Here is a 15215-nt window from a genome sequence, read left to right on the forward strand (position 1 = left end):
AAAGTGATCCGGTGCTCAATTAGTAACCAATGCAGCTGTAGTAAGATTGGGGTTATGTGGCATCTCATCGGAATTCCCGCCAGAAGCCAAGCAGCTGCATTTTGTACCAACTTGAGCTTCCGGATCACTGACAGAGGGAGGCCAATGTAGAGGGCGTTACAGTAGTCCAGTCTTGAGATGACCGTAGCCTGGATCCCTGGAACGATTCCATCAGCACTGCCTCTGGAAAATCCTGCAACTCTCCTGGGAAGACAAGCGGACAAACATCAGTGTGTTGGAAGAAGCAAAGACCACCAGCATTGAAGCAATGGTCCTCTGCCATCAACTCCGCTGGGCCGGCCACGTTGTCCGGATGCCTGACCACCGTCTCCCAAAGCAGTTGCTCTACTCTGAACTTAAGAACGGAAAACGGAACGTTGGTGGACAGGAAAAGAGATTTAAAGATGGGCTCAAAGCCAACCTTAAAAACTCTGGCATAGACACTAAGAACTGGGAAGCCCTGGCCCTTGAGCGCTCCAGCTAGAGGTCAGCTGTGACCAGCAGTGTTGCAGAATTCGAGGAGGCACGAGTGGAGGGTGAAAGAGAGAAACGTGCCAGGAGGAAGGCACCCCAACCCCAACTGGGACCGCCTTCCACCTGGAAACCAATGCCCTCACTGCGGAAGAAGATGCAGAGCAAGAATAGGACTCCACAGCCACATATGGACCCACAGGGAAACCCATGATGGAAGACCATCTTACTCGTCCAACGAGGGATCGCCTAAGTAAGTAAGTAAGTAAGCCTGGATCACAGTAGCTAAGTTGTCTCTGGACAGGGAGGGGGCCAGCCGTCTAGCCTGCCGCAGATGAAAAAAGGCGGTTCTGCTCACGGCGGAGACCTGGGCCTCCATTGTCAGCAGAGGGTCCAAAAGGACTCCCAGACTCTTTACCAACAATGACGGGCGTAGCGTCTCGCCATCCAGGGTGGGCAGCTGGATATCCCCACTGCCCGGTCGACCCAGCCATAGGATCTCCGTCTTTGCTGGATTCACCCTCAACCTGCTGGCACGCAACCATCCAGTAACAGCCTCAAAGCACTGATGGAAACAATCGGGTACAGAGTCCGGTCGGCCTTCCATCTTCAGCACCAGTTGAGTGTCATCGGTGTACTGGTAACACTCAAGCCCAAAACCTCGAACCAGCTGAGCAAGTGGTCGCATATAGATGTTAAACAACAGAGGGGAGAGAATGGCCCCCTGAGGAACCCCACAAGAGAGAGGGGACCTCTCAGAGACCAGGCCTCCCCTCTCCACTCGCTGTCCACGGTTGAGAAGAAAGGAGGACAGCCAATTTAAAGCTCTCCCCCTGACTCCAGCAACAGCAAGGCGGTGGGTCAAAAGATTGTGGTCGACTGTGAAAAGCAACCTCTTATCTTGTAAGGGAACACGGGTTTAGGGTGCGGGGTTCCTTTTCGAAGAAGTCCACAGAGTCCAAAAGATTCAGGTAAGACACCATTTATTCAAGCTGATCAGCATGAGGCAAACAGACAGCACTTCTGCAAGTGCTCCCACAAACCGCCGCGCCCCTCCTTGGCTTTTTGCAAACCTTTATACTCAGGTAAACAAGGGGTTTTTTTGGTCATGGAGAGTACTCTCTTTCCAGCCCCCCTCCCTTGACCTTTTGATGGAAAGTACCTTCTCGCACCTGCAGACTTTGCGCTAAACCACAAACCAATTTCCTATGTAAGCTCACTAATATAACAACTTTTCAAAAAGCCAAAACCTTGAACTTTGTATGACTTCTATTATTTATTTATTTATTTATTTATTTATTTATTTACAGCTTTTATATTCCGCCCTTCTCACCCCGCAGGGGACTCAGGGCGGATTACAGTGTACACATATATGGCAAACATTCAATGCCAATTTTTGACACACAAACATACACAGACATACACAGAAGCTATTTAACTTTTTCTGGCCGCCAGGGGAGCTGTCGCTTTCATCGTCCATCTGCGACGCTGATGAAGTTCTTCCGCATTCCCCGCATGCTTCCCCACTGGAATGCTTTGCTGGAGTCTTCTTTATGGCCTCATAAATCAGTTAATTTAGCCTCCCCACACTTTAAGGTGGTACCTAATTTTCCTACTTGACAGATGCAACTGTCTTTCGGGTTGCAAAGGTCGACAACAGGCTACACACAATTGGTTGGAAACCCACCCCAACCCAGGCTGGCTTGTCAATGCTGTTTGACACCACTATAACTGCTGAGGCTCAATGCTATGGAAACACGGGAATTGTAGTTTGAAAAGTTCTTTAGGTCACCATAGAATGCATGTGTCCTTTCACCTTTTCCCAACCTCAGTCGCAAGTGCTGTTGAGTTGCCATTAGTACAATTCACATTGATTTCCAATCAAAATAAATAAACAAATCAAACTTTATTTATATACCGCCCTATCTCCCCAAGGGGACCCAGAGCGGTTTCCACATATGCAAAATAATACAAAAACATACAATATATAAAACAGAAACATAGTCATAAACTGGCCACTGCCAGAAGGGATGAAGAGCTTCATCTATGCTGATGATCATAGAGTCATAGAATCAAAGAGTTGGAAGAGACCTCATGGGCCATCCAGTCCAACCCCATTCTGCCAAGAAGCAGGAATATTGCATTCAAATCACCCCTGACAGATGGCCATCCAGCCTCTGCTTAAAAGCTTCCAAAGAAGGAGCCTCCACCACACTCCGGGGCAGAGAGTTCCACTGCTGAACGGCTCTCACAGTCAGGAAGTTCTTCCTCGTGTTCAGATGGAATTTCCTCTCTTGTAGTTTGAAGCCATTGTTCCGCGTCCTAGTCTCCAAGGAAGCAGAAAACAAGCTTGCTCCCTCCTCCCTGTGGTTTCCTCTCACATATTTATACATGGCTATCATATCTCCTCTCAGCCTTCTCTTCTTCAGGCTAAACATGCCCAGTTCCCTAAGCCGCTCCTCATAGGGCTTGTTCTCCAGACCCTTGATCATTTGAGTCGCCCTCCTCTGGACACATTCCAGCTTGTCAATATCTCTCTTGAATTGTGGTGCCCAGAATTGGACACAATATTCCAGGTGTGGTCTAACCAAAGCAGAATAGAGGGGTAGCATTACTTCCTTAGATCTAGACACTATGCTCCTATTGATGCAGGCCAAAATCCCATTGGCTTTTTTTGCCGCCACATCACATTGTTGGCTCATGTTTAACTTGTTGTCCACGAGGACTCCAAGATCTTTTTCACACGTACTGCTCTCGAGCCAGGCATTGTCCCCCATTCTGTATCTTTGCATTTCATTTTTTCTGCTAAAGTGGAGTATCTTACATTTGTCACTGTTGAACTTCATTTTGTTAGTTTTGGCCCATCTCTCTAATCTGTCAAGATCGTTTTGAATCCTGCTCCTGTCCTCTGGACTATTGGCTATCCCTCCCAATTTGGTGTCGTCTGCAAACTTGATGATCCTTCCTTCTAGCACTTCATCTAAGTCATTAATAAAGATGTTGAACAGGACCGGGCCCAGGACGGAACCCTGCTTGTGGCACTCCACTTGTCACTTCTTTCCAGGATGAAGAGGAAGCATTGGGGAGAATCACCCTCTGGGTTCGTCCATTTAACCAATTACAGATCCACCTCACCGTAGTTTTGTCTAGCCCACATTGGACTAGTTTCCTTGCCAGAAGGTCATGGGGGACCTTGTCGGAGGCCTTACTGAAATCCAGTAAGGATCGTGCCATCACCGCTCAAGCAAGGAGCTTTGAGATGGTTGAACAGAAGCTCTCCGAAGCTCTAGGTGCTCTTACCACCTATTACGGGTCAGGGGACATCTTTCATGAACGCCCCTCATAGATCACTTTCCCATTGGCTGTTTTCATGCCAAGTGTATAATATCACAAAGGACTACCACCTCACTCACCTCATAGGAAACCTGCTACAAAACAGGAGCTTTTTTGTTGAGTTCCAGGGCCAGAGAAGCAGATGGCGGAAACAGAAGAATGGCCTGCCTCAGGGGAGCGTGCTTGCTCCATCCATGTTCAACATCTACACAAATGACCAGCCACTGCCAAAAGGGACAGAGAGTTTCATCTATGCTGATGATCGTGCCATCACCGCTCAAGCAGGGAGCTTTGAGATGGTTGAACAGAAGCTCTTCGAAGCTTTAGGCGCTCTTACTGCCTATTACAGGGAAAACCAGCTGATCCCTAATCCATCTAAAACACAGACATGTGCTTTGCACCTTAAGAACAGACAAGCATCCCGAGCTCTGAGGAATCCCACTGGAGCATTGCAGCGCACCCAAATACCTGGGAGTCACTCTGGACCATGCCCTGACTTACAAGAAGCACTGCCTGAACATCATAGAATCATAGAATCAAAGAGTTGGAAGAGACCTCCTGGGCCATCCAGTCCAACCCCATTCTGCCAAGAAGCAGGAATATTGCATTCAAATCACCCCTGACAGATGGCCATCCAGCCTCTGTTTAAAAGCTTCCAAAGAAGGAGCCTCCACCACACTCCGGGGCAGAGAGTTCCACTGCTGAACGGCTCTCACAGTCAGGAAGTTCTCCCTCATGTTCAGATGAAATCTCCTCTCTTGTAGTTTGAAGCCATTCTTCCATTGCGTCCTAGTCTCCAAGGAAGCAGAAAACAAGCTTGCTCCCTCCTCCCTGTGGCTTCCTCTCACATATTTATACATGGCTATCATATCTCCTCTCAGCCTTCTCTTCTTCAGGCTAAACATGCCCAGTTCCCTAAGCCGCTCCTCATAGGGCTTGTTCTCCAGACCCTTGATCATTTTAGTCGCCCTCCTCTGGACACATTCCAGCTTGTCAATATCTGGAGCAAAAAGTGGGTGCTAGAAACAATATCATACGAAAGCTGACTGGCACAACCTGGGGATCACAACCAGACACAGTGAAGACATCTGCCCTTGTGCTTTGCTACTCTGCCGCTGAGTATGCATGCCCAGTGCACACTAAAACAGTGGATGTGGCTCTTAATGAGACATGCCGCATTATCACGGGGTGTCTGCGCCCCACACCACTGAAGAAACTACACTGTCTAGCCGGTATTGCACCACCTGACATCCTCCGGGAAGTAGCAGCTAATAGTGAAAGGACCAACGCAGTGACATCTCCAGCTCATCCCTTGTTTGGGTATCAGCCAGCACGCCAACGACTTAAATCTAGAAATAGTTTTCTAAGATCTGCAGAGACACTCGCTGGAACACCTCAGCAAGCGAGAGTCCAAAAGTGGCAGCAAACCCAGCAAGCAAGCAAAACAACCAGCTGACCTTTTCAGTAAGCAAGTAAGCCCTGTAATACTAAAGTGACACAATTAAAATAAAATATCTAGCAACCTATTTGATCTTATTAATCGTGCTTAAATGCTCTTTACGTGTATCTTCAATTGTTTTTACTCCTCTTCTTACCTAAATGGTTAGAAACGAATAATAAACAAGCAATATATATATAGAAAACGAGAGGGGGAGGAGAAGGAAAGGGTGTCAACCTGACAAACTGAATAAATGTTTACTAATTACAGATAATTTTTCCTTCGTCTCGTCTGACCCCCAGTTAATATGAGAAAAACAACACCCCCAAACTTGCAGAGCTTTGAGTTGGCTGTGAATAAGCAAATTAATGAGTGCTAATGATGGTGTTGATCTGTCACGAAACCAATTAACACAGATCTGAATGTTGTTAAAATCTTTTCGGAGGTGAAGGGAATGAGCTTCTTATCTGGGTTGCTGTGAGTTTTCTGGGCTGTCTGGCCATGTTCCAGAAGCATTCTCTCCTGACATTTCACCCAAATCTATGGCGGGCATTCTCAGAGGTTGTGAGGTCGCTTGGAAACTAGGCAAGTGGGATTTGTTGTTATTCATTCAGTCGCTTCCGACTCTTTGTGACCCAATGGACCACAGAGCTCCCTGTCGGCTGTGGCCACCCCCAGCTCCTTCAAGGACAAGCTAGTCACTTCAGGGATGCCATCCATCCATCTTCCCCTTGGTCAGCCCCTCTTCCTTTTTCCTTCCATCCCTGGCAACCGTGGCCACCCCCAGCTCCTTCAAGATCAAGACAGTCACTTCAAGGATGCCATCCATCCATCTTGTCCTTGGTCAGCCCCTCTTCCTTTTTCCTTCCATCCCTGACAGCCGTGGCCACCCCCAGCTCCTTCAAGGACAAGCCCCTCACTACAGGGATGTCATCCATCCATTTTGTCCTTGGTCAGACCCTCTTCCTTTTTCCTTCCATTCCTGACAGCTGTGGCCACCTCCAGCTCCTTCAAGGTCAAGCCAGTCACTTCAAGGATACCATCCATCCATCTTGCCCTTGATCAGCCCCTCTTCCTTTTTCCTTCCATCCCTGACAACCGTGGCCACCCCCAGCTCCTTCAAGGTCAAGCCAGTCTCTTCAAGGATACCATTTATCCATCTTGCCCTTGGTCAGCCCCTCTTCCTTTTTTCTTCCATTCCTGACAGCCGTGGCCACCCCAGCTCCTTCAAGGTCAAGCCAGTCACTTCAAGGATACCATCCATCCATCTTGCCCTTGGTCAGCCCCTCTTCCTTTTTCCTTCCATCCCTGACAACCATGGCCACCCCAAGCTCCTTCAAGGACAAGCCAGTCACTTCAGGGATACCATCCATCCATCTTCCCCTTGGTCAGCCCCTCTTCCTTTTTCCTTCCATCCCTGACAGCCGTGGCCACCCCCAGCTCCTTCAAGGACAAGCCAATCACTTCAGGGATGCCATCCATCCATCTTGCCCTTGGTCAGCCCCTCTTCCCTTTTCCTTCCATCCCTGACAGCCGTGGCCACCCCCAGCTCCTTCAAGGACAAGCCAATCACTTCAGGGATGCCATCCATCCATTTTGTCCTTGGTCAGACCCTCTTCCTTTTTCCTTCCATCCCTGACAGCCGTGGCCACCCCCAGCTCCTTCAAAGTCAAGCCAGTCTGTTCAAGGATACCATCCATCCATCTTGCCCTTGGTCAGCCCCTCTTCCTTTTTCCTTCCATTCTTGACAGCTGTGGCCACCCCCAGCTCCTTCAAGGTCAAGCCAGTCTCTTCAAGGATACCATCCATCCATCTTGCCCTTGGTCAGCCCCTCTTCCTTTTTCCTTCCATCCCAGACAGCTGTGGCCACCCCCAGCTCCTTCAAGGTCAAGTCAGTCTCTTCAAGGATACCATCCATCCATCTTTCCCTTGGTCAGCCCCTCTTCCTTTTTCCTTCCATCCCAGACAGCCGTGGCCACCCCCAGCTCCTTCAAGGTCAAGCCAGTCATTCCACGGACATCATCCATCCATCTTGCCCTTGGTCAGCCTCTCTTCCTGTGGAATAATATCCAGGGTGGGAGAAAGAACTCTTGTCTGTTTGAGGCAAGTGTGAATGTTGCCATTGACCAGCTTGATTAGCATTGAATGGTCTTGCAGCTTCAACACCTCCCAACAAACAATTCTTCCAGGCAGGAAGCAGCTAGGCTTCGAAGCTGCAAGGCTTCATGTCTCACCACCTCCAAAGAAGGCACGTGCCCAACTCTCGGCAGACAAGGTCATGCTCACAGTATTTTGGGACCAGCATGGAGTAGTATTGGTGGATTTCCTAGGAAAGGGGACCATGATCACTAGGGCAGACTAGGATTCACTGGTGCGGACATTGCGGGAGGCCATCAAAACCAAGAGACAGCATAGGGCTGCTTATACATCGAAGTTGTTGAGATTAGCCCAGAACTTTATAAAGAGCATATATTTATAGCAAATAATTTGTTGGGTTTCTGTGAGTTTTCTGGACTGTATGGCCATGTTCCAGAACCATTCTCTCCTGACATTTCACCCACATCTTTAATCAATGATAGATCAATCAATGCTCCATCCATGTTCAACATTTACACAAATGACCAGCCACTGCCATAAGGGACAGAGAGTTTCATCTATGCTGATGATCGTGCCATCACTGCTCAAGCTTTGAGATGGTTGAACAGAAGCTCTCCAAAGCTCTAGGTGCTCTTACTACCTATTACAGAAAAAACCAGCTGATTCCTAATCCAACTAAAACGCAGACATGTGCCTTTCATCTTAAGAACAGACAAGCATCCTGAGCTCTGAGGATGACCTGGGAAGGAATCCCACTGGAGCATTGCAGCACACCCAAATACCTGGGAGTCACTCTGGACTGTGCTCTGACCTACAAGAAGCACTGCCTGAACATCAAGCAAAAATTGGGTGCTAGAAACAATATCATACGAAAGCTGACTGGCACAACCTGGGGATCACAACCAGACATAGTGAAGACATCTGCCTTTGCGCTATGCTACTCCGCTGCTGAGTATGCATGCCCAGTGTGGAACACATCTCACCACGCTAAAATAGTGGATGTGACTCTTAATGAGACATGCCACATTATCATAGGGTGTCTGCGCCCTACACCACTGGAGAAATTACACTATTTAGCTGGTATTGCACCACCCGACATCCGCCGGGAAGTAGCAACCAATCGTGAAAGGACGAAGGCAGTGACATCTCCAGCTCATCCCCTGTTTGGGTATCAGCCAGCACGTCAACGACTTAAATCAAGAAATAGTTTTCTAAGATTACAGAGACACTCGCTGGAACACCTCAGCAAGCAAGAGTCCAAAAGTGGCAGGCTCAAACCCAGAACCTCAATCAGTGGCTGATACCAAATGAGACTTGGAAGGGTGGGTGACTTGGAAGGCACCGAACAGACTGCGCTCTGGCACCATGAGATGCAGAGCCAACCTTAAGAAATGGGGCCACAAAGTGGAATCCACGACATGTGAGTGTGGAGAAGAGCAAACCACTGACCACCTGCTGCAATGCACCCTGAGCCCTGCCACATGCACAATGGAGGACGTCCTTGCGGCAACACCAGAGGCACCCCAAGTGGCCAGATACTGGTCAAAGGACATTTAATAGAATGCCAAGTCTGCAAACTTTGTGTTTTGTTTGTTTTGGTTCGCTCCTAACACGATAAATTAATAAATAAATGCCAGGTGTCCCCCATCCTATATTTTTATTTTCGTACCATGCATTTCTCCCCATTTTGTTAGTTTTGGTTCAGCTCTCTAATCTGTTTTGTCTTCTTCCTTACTAAACTGTTGCTAGGTTCTTGTAGGTTTTTTCGGGCTATAAGGCCATGTTCTAGAGGCATTCTCTCCTGACGTTTCGCCTGCATCTATGGCAAGCATCCTCAGAGGTAGTGAGGTCTGTTGGAAAAAGGAAAAATGGGTTTATATATCTGTGGAATGACTGGGGTGGGGCAAAGAGCTCTTCTCTGCTGAAGCTAGGTGTGAATGTTTCAGCTAACCACCTTCATTAGCATTTGAAAGCCTGCCTGAGCCTGGGAAAATGTTCTGTTGAGAGGTGTTAAGATGTGCCTGGTTGTTTCCTCTCTGCTGTTTTGCTGTTGTAATTTTAGGCTCAGGCAGGCCGGAAAAATGCTAATGAAGGTGGTCAGCTGAAACATTCACACCTAGCTTCAGCAGAGAGCTCTTTGCCCCACCCCAGCCATTCCACAGATATATAAACCCATTTTCCTACTTCCAACAGACCTCACTACCTCTGAGGATGCTTGCCATAGATGCAGGCGAAACGTCAGGAGAGAATGCCTCTAGAACATGGCCCTATAGCCCGAAAAAACCTACAAGAACCTAGTGATTCCAGCCATGAAAGCCTTCGACAATACATTAAACTGTTGCTGTTTGTTTTGCTTGTAGTCCTGCGCCGTGATCTGATCCCACCACAGCTTTTCCATTCGTGGCAACTACGATTTATCTCAAGACGGCTGCTCCGAAGTTTGGCCATCGCATTTGGGAGCATCCAATGCAGCGCTTCGCTTTTGGCAGAGCCGGCTTGCTGTTACTCCCCTCGTATCCACCCTCTTAAAGATGAATTGTTAGATAAATTCCACAGGGAGACAAAGAAAGAAGCATTACATTGAGGCTCGGAACAAGAGATTAATATGTATTGTGCTGTACGGAATATTTCTTCTTTGGCTTTAACAATGACTTTTGTAATAAAGGATGTGCAACTCATTCACATTTCTCTCTGGCTCCTGGGAGATAATAATTGCCAAAGTTTTCATGTCGTACTTCCTTAGGTGGCGCAATGGTTAAACCCTTGTGCCGGGAGGACTACTGACCAATAGGTCAGTGGTTTGAATCCTGGGAGAGCAGGTTGAGCTCCCTCTGTCAGCTCCAGCTCCCCGTGCAGGGACATGAGAGAAGCCTCACACAAGGATGGTAAAAACATCAAATATCCAAGTGTCCCCAGGTAACGTCCTTGCACCAGAAGAGAAAGAGGGAGAGAGGGAAGGAGGGAGGGAAGACGAAAGGGAGGAAGGGAGGAATGACAAAGGGGAAGGAAGGAAGGAGAAAGAGGGAAAGGGAAAGAGGAAGGAAAGAGTGGAAGGAAGGAAAGAAAAGGAAGGGAAGGAAAAAGAGGGAGAGAGGGAAGGAGGGAGGGAAGAGGAAAGGGAGGAATGACAAAGGGGAAGGAAGGAAGGAGAAAGAGGGAAAGGGAAGGAGGAAGGAAAGATGGAAGGAAGGAAAGAAAAGGGAGGGAAGGAGAAAGAGGGAGAGAGGGAAGGAGGGAGGGGAGAGGAAAGGGAGGAATGACAAAGGGGAAGGAAGGAAGGAGAAAGAGGGAAAGGGAAGGAGGAAGGAAAGATGGAAGGAAGGAAAGAAAAGGGAGGGAAGGAGAAAGAGGGAGAGAGGGAAGGAGGGAGGGGAGAGGAAAGGGAGGAACGACAAAGGGGGAGGAAGGAAGGAGAAAGAGGGAAAGGGAAAGAGGAAGGAAAGATGGAAGGAAGGAAAGAAAAGGGAGGGAAGGAGAAAGAGGGAGAGAGGGAAGGAGGGAGGGGAGAGGAAAGGGAGGAATGACAAAGGGGAAGGAAGGAAGGAGAAAGAGGGAAAGGGAAGGAGGAAGGAAAGATGGAAGGAAGGAAAGAAAAGGGAGGGAAGGAGAAAGAGGGAGAGAGGGAAGGAGGGAGGGGAGAGGAAAGGGAGGAACGACAAAGGGGAAGGAAGGAAGGAGAAAGAGGGAAAGGGAAGGAGGAAGGAAAGATGGAAGGAAGGAAAGAAAAGGGAGGGAAGGAGAAAGAGGGAGAGAGGGAAGGAGGGAGGGGAGAGGAAAGGGAGGAATGACAAAGGGGAAGGAAGGAAGGAGAAAGAGGGAAAGGGAAGGAGGAAGGAAAGATGGAAGGAAGGAAAGAAAAGGGAGGGAAGGAGAAAGAGGGAGAGAGGGAAGGAGGGAGGGAAGAGGAAAGGGAGGAATGACAAAGGGGGAGGAAGGAAGTAAGGAAGGAAGGAAGGAAGGAGAAAGAGGGAAAGGGAAAGAGGGAGGAAAGATAGAAGGAAAGAAAAGTGAGGGAAGGAGAAAGAGGGAGAGAGGGAAGGAAAGATAAAGGAAGGAAAGACAAAAGGGAGGGAAGGATGAAAGGGTGGAAGGGAAGGAAGGAAGAGTAGGAAGGAAAGAGAAAAGGAAGGAAGGAGGAAAAGGTGGGAGAGACTAGAGGGAGGGGAAGGAGGAATGGGAAGGAAAGACAAAAGAGAAAGAGAAGGATGAAAGGGTGGAAGGGAAGGAAGTAGGGAGGGAGAAAGAGGGAGGTAAGGAATGGAGGGAGGGAAAGAGGAAGGAAGGATGGGGAAAGGGAAAAAAAGAGTGCGGAAAGAAAGATGGAAAGAAGGATGAAAGGGTGGAAGTGAATGGAGGGAAGAAGGGAGGAAGGAAGGTTTTCCCTGTCATAGGCAGTAAGAGCACCTAGAGCTTTGGAGGGTTTCTGTTCTACCATCTCAAAGCTCCCTGCTTGAGCGGTGATGGCACGATCATCAGCATAGATGAAGCTCTCTGTCCCTTCTGGCAGTGGCTGGTCATTTGTGTAGATGTTGAACATGGATGGAGCAAGCACGCTCCCCTGAGGCAGGCCGTTCTTCTGTTTCCGCCATCTGCTTCTCTGGTCCTGGAACTCAACAAAGAAGCTCCTGTTTTGTAGCAGGTTTCCATTGAGGCGGGTGAGGTGGTCGTCCTTTGTGATATTATACATTTTTCTCAAGAGGAGGCAGTGGTTCACAGTCTCATAATCCGCTGACAGGTCTATGAAGACAGCTCCTGTGATCTGCTGCCTTTCAAAGCCATCTTCTCTGTGCTGAGTCGGGTTCAGCACTTGCGATGTGCAGCTTTTGCCTTTTCTGAAGCCAGCTTGCTGTGGAATCAGACAGGGGTCTATTTGTTCCATAGCATTGAGTCAATTGGCCAAGAAAGAGTTTAACTGCTATTATTTGAATACTATGGGAGCTGTAGTTTTGCAAAGGGCCAATCATTCCCATTGCATTGAGTCAATGCCAAACTGTATTCACCTTACAATTGGCCAAGAAAGAGTTTAACTGCTATGCTTGAATGCTATGGGAGTAGTAGTTTTGCAAAGGGCCAATCATTCCCATTGCATTGAGTCAATGCCAAACTGCATTCACCTTATAATTGGCCAAGAAAGAGTTTGACTGCTATGCTTGAATGCTATGGGAGTTGTAGTTTTGCAAAGGGCCAATCATTCCCATTGCATTTGAGTCAATGCCAAACTGTATTCACCTTATAATTGGCCAAGAAAGAGTTTGACTGCTATGCTTGAATGCTATGGGAGTTGTAGTTTTGCAAAGGGCCAATCATTCCCATTGCATTTGAGTCAATGCCAAACTGCATTCACCTTATAATTGGCCAAGAAAGAGTTTGACTGCTATGCTTGAATGCTATGGGAGTTGTAGTTTTGCAAAGGGCCAATCATTCCCATTGCATTGAGTCAATGCCAAACTGTATTCATCTTATAATTCGCCAAGAAAGGGTTTGACTGCTATGTTTGAATGCTATGGGAGATGTAGTTTTGCAAAGGGACAATATTTCCCATTGCATTGAGTCAATGCCAAACTGTATTCACCTTATAATTGGCCAAGAAAGAGTTTAACTGCTATTATTTGAATGCTATGGGAGTTGTAGTTTTGCAAAGGGCCAATCGTTCCCATTGCCAAACTGCATTCATCTTATAATTGGCAGAGAAAGAGTTTAACTGCTATGCTTGAATGCTATGGGAGTTATAGTTTTGCAAAGGGCCAATCATTCCCATTGCATTGAGTCAATGCCAAACTGCATTCACCTTATAATTGGCCAAGAAAGAGTTTGACTGCTATGCTTGAATGCTATGGGAGTTGTAGTTTTGCAAAGGGCCAATCATTCCCATTGCCAAATTGTATTCATCTTATAATTGGCCATAAAAAAGAGTTTAACTGCTATGCTTGAATGCTATGGGAGTTGTAGTTTGGGTTGACTGATTGGTTTGTGTTGATCATTAATGCATCATTGGAGCAGGGTTTTTTTCCATCTCGACTAAAACAGGCTGTGTTCCGACCACTCCTGAAAAAGGTCTCCCTTGACTCCACGGTGCTGAACAATTACAGACCAATCTCCAACCTCCCTTTTTTGGGCAAGGTGCTGGAGCGGGTGGTCGCTTCCCAGCTCCAGGGTTTTCTGGGATTGGTCTCGAGGGCACGGTTTTGTCGTGGCTCTGGTCCTTCCTGAGCCACGGTCCTTCCTGGAGGGTCGATCCCAGTTGGTGAAGCTGGGAGACGCCTGCTCGGACCCCTGGCCTTTGACTTGTGGGGTCCCGCAAGGCTCCATTCTGTCTCCCATGCTTTTTAACATCTACATGAAACCGCTGGGAGAGATCATCCGGAGTTTTGGAGTTAGGTGCCACCTCTACGCAGATGACACACAACTCTACTACTCATTTCCACCTAACTCCAAGGAAGCCCCTCGAGTGCTAGACGAGTGCTTGGCCGCTGTGGCTGTCTGGATGAGGAGGAACAAGCTGAAGATCAATCCCGACAAGACAGAGGTCCTCCTGGTCGATCGCAAACCGGACTGGGGTATAGGGTGGCAACCTGAGCTGGACGGGGTTACACTCCCCCTGAAGTCACAGGTCCGCAGTCTGGGTGTCCTCCTGGACTCATCACTTACGCTTGAGGCTCAGGAGTCGGCGGTGTCCGGGAGGGCCTTTGCACAATTGAGACTCGTGCGCCAACTGCGACCATACCTCGTAAAGGCTGATCTGGCCGGAGTGGTCCATGCCTTGGTCACCTCTAGATTGGACTACTGTAATGCACTCTACGTGGGGCTGCCCTTGAAAACGGCTCGGAAATTCCAACTGGTGCAACGGTCGGTGGCCAGGATGTTAACTGGTGCTCCTTACAGAGAGAAGTCAACCCTCCTGTTTAAGGAGCTCCATTGGCTGCCGTTTATTTTCCGGAACCAATTCAAGGTGCAAGTGCTCACCTACAAAGCCCTGAACGGTTTGGGACCTGGCTACCTGCGTGATATGAACGCACACGATCCCTCCGTTCATCTGGAGAGGCCCTGCTCACACTCCCATCTGCGTCGCAAGCGCGTTTAGTGGGGACGAGGGACAGGGCCTTCTCCGTGGTGGCCCTCCAGACTCCATATCTGAACCCACACGTTCCCTCCGTTCATCTGGAGAGGCCCTGCTCACGCTCCCACCTGCGTCGCAAGCGCATTTGGTGGGGACGAGGGACAGGGCCTTCTCCGTGGTGGCCCCCCAGACTCCATATCTGAACCCACACGTTTCCTCCGTTCATCTGGAGAGGCCCTGCTCACGATCTCCCACCTGCGTCGCAAGCGCACTTGGTGGGGACGAGGGACAGGGCCTTCTCTGTGGTGGCCCTCCAGACTCCATATCTGAACCCACACGTTTCCTCTGTTCATCTGGAGAGGCCCTGCTCACGATCCCACCTGCGTCGCAAGCGCGCTTGGTGGGGACGAGGGACAGGGCCTTCTCTGTGGTGGCCCCCCAGACTCCATATCTGAACCCACATGTTCCCTCCGTTCATCTGGAGAGGCCCTGCTCACGATCCCACCTGCGTTGCAAGCGCGCTTGGTGGGGACGAGGGACAGGGCCTTCTCTGTGGTGGCCCCCCAGACTCCATATCTGAACCCACACGTTCCCTCCGTTCATCTGGAGAGGCCCTGCTCACGATCCCACCTGCCTCGCAAGCGCGCTTGGTGGGGACGAAGGACAGGGCCTTCTCTGTGGTGGCCCCCCAGACTCCATATGTGAACCCACATGTTCCCGCTGTTCATCTGGAGAGGCCCTGCTCACGATCTCCCACCTGCGTCGCAAGCGCGTTTGGTG

The sequence above is a fragment of the Anolis sagrei genome, chromosome 12 (genome assembly GCF_037176765.1).
Source record: "Anolis sagrei isolate rAnoSag1 chromosome 12, rAnoSag1.mat, whole genome shotgun sequence".
Classification (NCBI taxonomy): Eukaryota; Metazoa; Chordata; class Lepidosauria; order Squamata; family Dactyloidae; genus Anolis; species Anolis sagrei.